The 10,653-nt window shown below is 40.6% G+C and overlaps 1 protein-coding gene across 1 annotated transcript in view; it reads left to right on the forward strand.

Moving 5' to 3' along the window:
• DDC (dopa decarboxylase) overlaps window positions 1-8,204 on the forward strand; it is a 270,084-nt gene extending 261,880 nt beyond the window's left edge. Inside the window, exon 15 of the mRNA XM_088445615.1 lies at window positions 6,119-8,204. The gene's annotated coding sequence lies outside the window, so the exon portion shown is untranslated. The remainder of the gene's footprint in view (window positions 1-6,118) is intronic.
• The last annotated feature ends 2,449 nt before the right edge of the window (window positions 8,205-10,653 follow it).

Genomic DNA, 10,653 nt, shown 5'->3' on the forward strand with positions numbered 1-10,653 from the left:
AAAGCTCTGTCCCTGCGAATCCCATTCGCAGCCTTATCACGGTATTTTCGCAAAAAATACAGTGACAAGTGCCCGCGCATGCGCTGACTGGCCACCGCTGCTTAATTGCACTTACCTGCATGATCCGGGCTCCAGTGATGTCCTCCATGACTCCGGTCAGCTGACATCCCATACTGCACTAGGACCCGGTCACCTGATGACCGGGCCACAGTGCAGTATGGGAGACCAGCTGACCGGAGGGAGGACATCACCGGAGCCCCGAACTCCAGTCCCCAGGTGGTGTTATTATCACAGGGCCTCCCCAGGTATTTTTTGTTCACAATTTATTTTTAGTAACTTGCACACAGATCGCATTTCCCATTACAATTATGGGAAATGCAATCTGATTATTAAAAGTAAGTGATACTTAGGGTTGGAGTAGAATTTTACGAATTCTACTCCAATTGCCCTGTAGTAACTTTATGTGAAACTAAAATAATGTGAAAAGGGTGTGAAAACACCCTTTTTCACTTTATTTTAGTAAAAATAATGATAATAAATAGAGCCCATATGTGATTTGGCATTGTTCATATCAGACATTCAACAATTGCACCCCCTGGTGGTTTATCCCTGCACTGCAATTTCAAAACAAAATCAATATATCAAGAATGTTTGACGACATATAAGGGTCCATTCAGACCCACTCGCAAGCGGCAGTATGCTCGCAAGTGGGTCGATGTTCCCCACTGCGCACGACGGAGGGAGCTCCGTCGTGCGCATGCGCGAGACCCGGACTGCGACAGCCAAGCTGTCGCTCCGGGTCTCGCACCAAAGGGGGCGTGCTGTCGATGGTGAGTGACAGCACGCCCCCTTTGGTAGTCGTGCCGGGGGCGTGCCTGCCAGACGGAGGTGTTCTCATGGGAACGCCTACCGTCTGAAGCCGGCCCCACTGACATCACTAGTGATGTCAGTGGGAGTGATTTTGGCTCTGATAGAGCCAAAATCACTCCAGGACTTGTGGCTGGGAAACCCTACCGCAGGGTTTCCGTCGCAAGTCCGATGGTCGCGATGGTCAAGACCATCGCGACCATCTTTTTGGACGCTCGTATATATGCTGTGGGTGGTGACCCACAGCTATACGAGCGTCCAGGAGGACGCTCCATTTTAATGGAGGAGGGCCCTGATTCAGAGCGAGCGCTCTGGTCAGAGCGAGCGGCTCTGAATCAGGGCCATAGCTCACTTTGACAGCTGCTGTCAAACACAAACAGTCTGCAAACAAACCAAAAATGCAACTGGTAACATTCGTGTTCTGGTTAGAAGTTATGATAGATATTGTAGTTACATTATCATAGGTCAATAAAATCTTGGGTTTGTAAGACAATATTCTAATAATGTCAATTGCTAGTCTGGGATTACTTGCGTACAGGTGTAAAACAATTACTCAGACAAGAGGGCACTTTAAGAAAATTATGATTTTCAACTCGAAGCTTATGGTATATAGAATTTAAAAAATGCATATTAAAGCAAAATATTGATGTCATTTTAGCTGTATTTAAGAGTATTATTACTATTATGCTTTATATATAAAGCACCAACATATTGCACAGCAGTGTACATTGTAGTGAGAAATATGGCCTTTCCCAGTTGTCTACAAAATAAATTTGTCATAATAAATTAGAAATCTAACTACACTTTACAGTGCACATCGTGTCAGGTATTTCTTGCAGGAAAATGTTGTTTTATTTGTATTTTAGATCTCTGTTTATGTATCGCAAACTAAACTATGGGGTCTATATATTATGTTATTTATCGGGTAACATTCTTACTCGCGGCGAGTGCCATAGCAATTCATCATAGCTCCAGCGCAGAGACAGCTGACCCAAAAATCAGCTGTCTCCCTGACTGTTTTCCCTGCTCCTTTTGGAGCAGTGAAACTTAGCACTGCCGAGTCTGACTCAGCAGTGCTAGTGTGCCTGCGTGAACTAGAGGTCATGCAGGTGCACACAGCCCTGGCGTCCAACGTGGCGGAGGGATCCCGCAGGTTGCAAGAGCAAATGTCATCTGAAGATGGCAAATGCTCCCTCAGTCAAGCTCTGAAAATATTGTATTTTCAGAGCTTGATGAATTTAGGTCCCCATACTAGTGTATGGGGACAGCGGGCCACATCGGGAGTGAAAAGTAAGTGGGAGATATCTGTGATATCTCTTGCGGTAACCTTTATGATGAATGGCCTCAATACATGTTCATTTTCACCTGCTTTTGTAGAAATTAAGTGATAATGAATGGACCCCTATAGATTGGCATGTTATAACATATAGAGCCATATTCAATTAGAGGCAAAGTTTTCGCCTGTCCGACTTTTCGCTTCATTCGCCTGTTTCATAGGCGAATTTATTCCGTGCTCGTCCCTGCTTTTCGCCTAATTCAATTGCAAAACAGGCGAAAACGGAAACAGGCGAATGCGGAACAGGCGAAAAGTACTGAAAGAATTGGGGAAATCAGTCTGTACCCCAGAAAAAGATATTAACATAGGGAATCAATATAGATGTGTACTATAGCCTAATAAAACTATCTTGCTTACTTAAGTTGTGTAAATTGCTTGCTATTAGCGTCTAGATAAAAGTGGTGAAGAATGGAATAAAGCTGTATTTTTTGGTGAAAATAAGTAGTCCTGTCAAATTTGGGGTACTTGAAAATGGGTGCTAGCATATTTTTAGGTCTCTAAAGTGAACTTTTAAAAAACGTGAAAAATACACCTGCTGCATGCACCTGCTGCATGCACCTGCAATCCCAAAAACACCTGACTCATACTAGGGGACCCCCAAGAACAAAGAATACTTTTTAAATTTTCACCCCAAAAATTACGTCTCTTTTGGGGTGTTCTTAGGTTTTGTTTTTTTTTTGTTTTGCTGATTTGTCCTTTGGGGGGCTGTCCCAAGGGGTGTGAGTTGTTTCCCCACATTTGCACCCCAAAATAAAGATTTTGCATTTCTTTTCACCAGCTGGAGAATCTTTTATGGAGAATTGTTTCCGCTTAGGCGAAATTGTCCTGGAATTGAATTTGGCGAATTTTTTTTAGGCAAATTTTTCGCAAAAAAACCAGGCGGATATGGCTTTTCGCCTCTAATTGAATTCCCCTCATAGTGCAAATTGCAGTCCATCTGGAATACTGCAGCTACAAAAGTAAACAGTGACACTTTACAAAATCACCCAAAATGATACAATAATAAAGAAATAACTCTTACAGCGCTGTAACCAATCTCAGGTTCACAATTTCTTCATCACAGTGAATTTTCAAATGAACAAAAAAAATACACAGTGCAATACCATAAAAAACTTCTAATTCACACATTCTTAGTGAAAAACAAACAAAAGGTGTCTGCAATACAGGTGTATTTGAAAATTTGATCCACCACCCGTTTTCTTAGTTGTTTTTCAAAAGGAGTAGTGCCACAGAGCAGATGGACAGAATAAATACTCTAAAGCTGGGTACACACTATACGATCCATCGTATGATACATCGTTCTGACGAGGATCAGAACGATATATCGTACACATCCTATAGTGTATGCCCAATCCGTCATTCCCGGCCGTCATTCATCGTATCATCCCATCTGCTGTCCTGCACGTCTGATGGGTTGATGTAATGAATGTGGTGCAGTTACATTCAGCAACGTCATGCACTGGATCGTGCAGTGTGTACGGCGCACATAATGTACATTGCTTGTAGCATCGATGGTCGCACCATCGTTCAGGTGTGTACAAAGCTTTACTCTAGGTAAGGTGTATACCACCAGCAGCAAACAATTACACATGGTCATGAAATAGAAAAAATATAATCTAGTACATACAGCAATGTATATTAAATTCAATGCTTTAATAAAAAAATTGCACTTACAAAACATTAATTAAAAAGGGCATATCACAAATTACATTCAAGACTCCTACCAACAGTCCTATTAAACAGCAGTAAGAGTATTCATTTAAGATTTACTGTGATGAAGAAATTGTGAACTTGAAATGAGTAAATATACCCCTTACAGTGCTGTAACCAAAGTGCGGGTTTATAGAAGTGGAGATGTTGCCCATAGCAACCAATCAGATTCTAGCTATTATCTTCTAGAAGGTACTAGATAAATGATAAGTAGAATCTCATTGGTTGCTATGGGCAACTTCTCCACTTCTAAAAACCCGCACTTTAGTAAATATACCCCTAAGAGTTATTTCTTTGTTATCAGACGATTATCCTCTCTTCTGATTTTGCATATTATTTTGTATTTATTAACCATTTATGTGTATTTTTTCTACAAAGGTTATAAGTATTACAACCTACTAGTAGTATTTTGACAGAGAAACTTACAAATATGTGTTCTATTATATTGTGCTTTGCTTTCATTGTATACAATATACCCTTACATACACTACCTTTCAAAAGTTTGGGGTCACTTAGAAATGTCCTTATTTTTGAAAGAAAAGCACTGTTTTTTTCAATGAAGATAACTTTAAATTAATCAGAAATACACTCTATACATTGTTAATGTGTAAATGACAATACAAGCGGCAAACGTCTGGTTTTTAAAGGAATATCTACATAGGTGTATAGAGGCCCATTTCCAGCAACCATCACCTCAGTGTTCTAATGGTACATTGTATCTGCTAAGCGCATTAGAAGACTAATGGATGATTAGAAAACCCTTGAAAAGCCTTGTACAATTATGTTAGCATAGCCGAAAATGGGTTTGCTCGTTAGAGAAGCTATAAAACTGGCCTTCCTCTGAGCTAGTTGAGTATCTGGAACATCTCATTTGTGGTTTCGATTATACTCTCAAAATGGCCAGAAAAAGAGAACTTTCATGTGAAACTCGACAGTCTATTCTTGTTCTTAGAAATTAAGGCTATTCCATGCGAGAAATTGCCAAGAAACTGAACATTTCCTACACTGGTGTGTACTACTCCCTTCTGAGAACAGCACAAACAGGCTCTAACCAGAGTAGAAAGAGAAGTGGGAGGCCCCGATGCACAACTGTGCAAGAAAACAAGTACAGTCTCTAGTTTGAGAAATAGACACCTCACAAGTCCTCAACTGGCAGCTTCATTAAATGGTACCCGCAAAATGCCAGTGTCAACGTCTACAGTGAAGAGGCGACTCCGGGATGCTGGCTTCTAGGCAGAGTGGCAAAGAAAAAGCCATATCTGAGACTGGTCAATAAAAGGAAAAGATTAATATGGGCAAATAAACACAGACATTGGAGAGAGGAAGATTGGAAAAAAGTGTTATGGACAGACGAATGAAGTTTGAGGTGTTTGGATCACACAGAAGAACATTTGTGAGACACAGAACAAGTGAAAAGATGCTGGAAGAGTGCCTGGTCTGGGGCTGCTTTGGTGCTGGTAAAGTGGGAGATTTGTACAAGGTAAAAGGGATTTTGAATAAGGAAGGCTATCACTCCATTTTGCAACGCCATGCCATACCCTGTGGACAGCACTTGATTGAAGCCAATTGCCACCCCCAACAGGACAATGACCCAAAGCACACCTCCAAATTATGCAAGAACTATTTAGGGAAGAAGCTGGCAGCTGGTATTCTGTCTGTAATGGACTGGCCAGCGCAGTACCAGGTCTCAACCCCATTGAGCTGTTGTTGGAGCAGCTTGACCATATGGTACGCAAGAAGTGCCCATCAAGCCAATCCAACTTGTGGGAGGTGCTTCATGAAGTGTGCAGTGGAATTTCTTCAGATTACCTAAACAAATTAACCGCTAGAATGCCAAAGGTCTGCAATGCTGCAATTACTGCAAAAGGAGCATTCTTTGACGAAAGCAAAGTTTGAAGGACACAATTATTATTTAAAATAAAAATCATTATTTCTAACCTGCCAATGTCTTGACTATATGCTCTATTAATTTTGCAACTCATTTCATAAATAAAAGTCAGCTTTCATGTAAAACACGAAATTGTCTGGGTGACCCCAAACTTTTGAACGGTAGTATATGTGAACTGAATTTACAAAAAGGCTTTTAAAATGCAAACAAATAGACAAACTTGTACTTTATATGTTACAGACAGCAATATTGTTGTATATGGACAAAGTATATGCAATTTAAATTTGCTAACATTGTAATGTTCTATGTTTTCTTAGGTCGAGATGCTCAGAACGGATAAAAAAAGGAAAAAATATTTGCTGCACATTCAGTATTTTTCTTGGAGTCTATTTTCTTGTTGATCAAAAACAATGATGGTGATGTGAAATATATGTAACTGATTGGTGTACTGTACTGATGTGCTATTATTTCAAGCAAAATGTAGCCTAAATATATGAAGTGTTCTTCCCAAGATTGACAAATCTGACATTTGAAATGTAATAAGACTGGATGGTAGGGAGGGTGTGTACGCACCATAGATGGCTGCCTGGCAGTTGCGTCACACTGTTTGCTGATAAATCATGCTGGTTTCCTTTCTCTGTGACCGAGGCAATATATATTAACTTCAATTTGACTTTACTATTTTATTTTTCATTGTGTTTTAATTTTTCGATTATTAGCTTTGGGATCATGTATACCTTAAATATGTATGCATAAAAACCAGCCGTTCTCCATAGCTCTGTAAAGCAGAATGCATCAAGTGTGTATGTTCGTATTTCATCATTATTTTAAGATCAGCATTGTGATGTTGATCCCGGTATGCCGACTTAATAATTAATAATGCCATTTAAGGTGTTTTACCAGTGACGCTTTTACAACCTTACTTTCATGTTAGAAGTTGTAAACCCAACACTGCTGAAATACTTACAATTATTGACATGTTGGCATGGCGGAATCGACCTCACAGTATTCCCGTTGTGATTGTCATCGTTTTAACTGTCGAACTTATATATTTAACCATACTGGAAGTCCAGACTAAATAATTAAAAAAAAAATTATAATGGGTACATCATTTTGTTACTGTATTTCAGTTATGAAAAAAGTTTTATTTCAATAAAAAAAAATTTTTCATCTCCAACGTCTTTGCTATCCCAATAGTGATAAGAGGACAGTCAGTAGTACTCGTACCACAGATGTCCTTGTTACATAGGAATCTAGTGAAAGATATTGCCAGTAATACCCTTTTGGTATTTTCTCAGAAACATTAGAACTTTTGAATGAAATTTTTCTACAAATAACGTACAGATTCTATATATGTCTGTAATGAGTTGGTTTCTCACTAATGGACTTTATGGGGTTAATTTAATTAGCTGCGAGGATGGCGAGCTGCAGTTGCAATGGTGTGAAAATGCCAGCAACAGCACCTCAGGGCCTGATCTTGCCAGGGACTCGCTGATTTTTGTAAAAAGTCCTATGAGACAAGCAAAAATCAGCGAGACCTGAGTTACGCTACGGGGCAGGTTCAAATAGCCGCGGGATTTACCCTGTGGCTAATTGCCCCACTGGACCTATTCAAGTAGCGGGGATTCCTCACGCGGGAGTCCCCGAGACTCATGTAGGTGCGAGGTAAAATCCGTGTAAAATTACCAAATCGACCTCGCGCGCGAGGAAAAAACACATTGATGCCGCAGTTTACGCGAGTCCCGATTTTACGGCGCGGGAAAAAGACTATTTCATTGAATAGCTTTTCCCCGAGCCGCGGGAATTTAGGCCGGTAATTAGTCACGGGGTAAATCCCGCAGCTAATTGAATCTGCCCCTAAGTGCGGCATAATTGAGATAATTGAACCCCTGTATGAGAAAACTGTTTTCTCCACTTTCTAAGCAAAAACATACAGACCTTACCAAGTGGCCCTGCTATCTCCTGGAAAAATTGCATATTTGTAAATATGAATCCTAACAGTTAAAATTCCCTTGTCACAACTGCTTTCAATGATCTTTATATCAGGAGAATTGAAAATGTAATGGCAATACAGTAGTTCTTAAAATATGGACAACTGGGATCTAGCTGTTCTTCATACTTCTAAAAAGCCTGTGCGGTCCAGAGGAGAACCCCTAAAACACAGACCCATTGTCACATGTTATTTATTAATGCTACATATGAGTTGATGCATACAGTTTATACATAACTAACTGCTCATGAAAGGTTTGGATCCCATTTTCCCAACACTTATTTCTCTGTTTAGAAGTTACTATTTTAAGTTGAACATGTTGCTAATCATTATATAAATAATGTTTGGGGATACCTATCAGTATGGATGGGAAATGTTTGTTATATTAAAAATCTGAAAAACTAATAAACATATTATAAGGAAAAAGTATAAAGTTTTTTTTCTTCCTGAATCCTCACCTTATCTACATGATCTACTTTCATTGATTAACTATACAGATGTATCCCACGTATGTCTGCGCCATATGATAGTTGTCTAAAACAAAATATGTAGCATAGTAAACTACTATCTCATATCTTACTGTCCGAAAAAAGAAAGTAAAACCACTCATGTCTGATTATGGCCCGTATTCAATTAGTTTTGCGCGATAAAGTTTCACATGCCTGACTTTCCGCCGATATCGCATGTTTTGAAAGTGGAAACTCATTGTGCGCCTCCCTCCTATTCGCCCTATTCAATTCCAATCCACACGAAAACGGTAAGCTGCGAAGTCAGAACAGGCGTAAAGTGCTATCAGAATAAGGGAAATCAGCCTGAACCCCCCAAAAAGATGCACTAACATTGGGGATCAATGTATAGGTGCCCGAATAACCTTAATAAATCTATTTGGGGAACTTAAGTTGTTTAAACAGCTTCTTATTAGCGTCTTTGCCTAAGTGGTGAAGAATAGCATAAAGCAGTATTTTTTGGTGTAAATAAGTAATCCTGTCAAAATTGGGGTACTTGAAATGGGTGATAGCATATTTTAAAGTCTCTAAAGTGAAGTAAAAAAAACGTGAAAAACGCACCTGTCTCAAGCACCTGCAATCATAAAAACACCTGACCCATCCTTGCAGACCCCCAAAAAGTATATTTCGCTAGTTTTTATGCTTGTCCCTCCACTTTTTCGCCCCCAAAATTAAAGTACTTTTTTGGGGTGTTCTTAAGTTTTTTTTTTCAGGATTTTTTTTGACACAGTTGTCCTTTGGGGGGTTGCACTTCTTTTCACCTGCTATTCAGAGGCAAATCTTTTTCACCTATTACATTGCATTGACTTTCCGCGTAGGTTAAAAGCAGCTGGAATTGAATATTGAGATAAGTTTCTGCCACGCGAAAAGCCCTGATCCACGATACTTTTCCAAGAATCTCTGCTTTTTACGTCTAATTGAATACGGCCCTATGTACTGAAAGAGGATGGGCCAGCATTTCTAAAAAAAAACTTTTACTGCCTTTTTCTTATTGGTATTTACTAAATAAATTTAAATAAGGTTTCCTCAATCTTCTGCTGTTCAGTTACCATTATATGCAAATATTTTATTGGACAATTTTATCATTTTGCCCACTGTTTAGGAAAGTGGTAGCACACACTGGCAAAACAGGTATTTCATCTGCTCAGTTTGGACATCTGTGTGTGTAGCCAAAGTGACCAGTGATTTTAGATCTTCAGCAGTTGTGCTAAATGTTTGGAGAGGAAAGGGATTGAAACACCGGCTGCTGTTTCAAATCCCGACAGCGAATGCCCGACGGATGAAGATCCTGACTGGGGCAGGTAAGTACCCTAACCCTCCCTTGTCCCCCTCTAACCCTGCCTTAGTGGTGCAAAACCCACCCTCGCCTAACCTCCCCCGCTAGTGCCTAACCCTAACCCTCATCTACTGCTCCCTAAACCTAACCCTCCCTGGAGGTACCTAACCCTCCCTAGGGGTGCCCAGACCTAATCCCCCCCCCAAACCTAACCCCGCTAAACTCCCTAATCCTAACCCTCCCCCCCACGGCTAATGCTAAGGGCGCCCCGGACTTACTTTTGTTCGAGCTGGCGTTCTGGTGTCGGGATTAACATAGGCGTCTGTATTTCGCCCTTGCCATGATTCTCATAACTACATCCCATTTGGAGAGTGTGGGTAACTTTTTGCTCTGATATCTTGGTAGCTCATAGTTAATAGTTGCTATTCTTTCAGGATATGGTAATGCCACAGGATGCATCTTGTGTAAATAGACGTCTCCTGCCGGCTTCTGTGATCAGATGCTGCATCCGAGGATACTGAGACTTGACTATTCAGATGCATGTCTTATAGGCGTGTTATCAGAGTGTCACGGGCATGTCTAAAGATGCTCCAAGTCAGGGCCGTCTTAACAGTATTGTAGTTCCTGGGCAAAGCAATGCACATGGGGCCCTACCTACCCATTGACAGGAATAAAAATGTAAACAGTCAATAAAATGATCCGTTTAGGTGTATTGGTACTTTAAAAAAAAAAAATGTTTAATCATAAAAAATGATGTAGAGCAAGGATTTCGGACTCTAACAACAACCTCTTCTCCAGCTTGCAGTGCAGTTCCTGCTCTTCTCTGTAGCTGTGACTAAAGTATAGGGGCCCCCTGAAAAAGGGAGGCACGGGGGTTGTGCCCCCCCTTATTTTGGCTCTGTGGCTGCAGGCTGGGAGATTGATAGAGAATGCTTCCTGGCCACTATGATTGTGTGTAATACATCAGAGCGGCCGGGGAGCATCTTTCTCTGCCTGCCTCTGCTGGCTGCCCTTTGCATGGAGAGAGGCCACACACTCCATGTAGATGCCCCCTGGCTCAGCCTGGCACTGCTCAAAGGC

The sequence above is a fragment of the Taudactylus pleione genome, unplaced genomic scaffold (genome assembly GCF_031769625.1).
Source record: "Taudactylus pleione unplaced genomic scaffold, aTauple2 ptg000386l, whole genome shotgun sequence".
Classification (NCBI taxonomy): domain Eukaryota; kingdom Metazoa; phylum Chordata; class Amphibia; order Anura; family Myobatrachidae; genus Taudactylus; species Taudactylus pleione.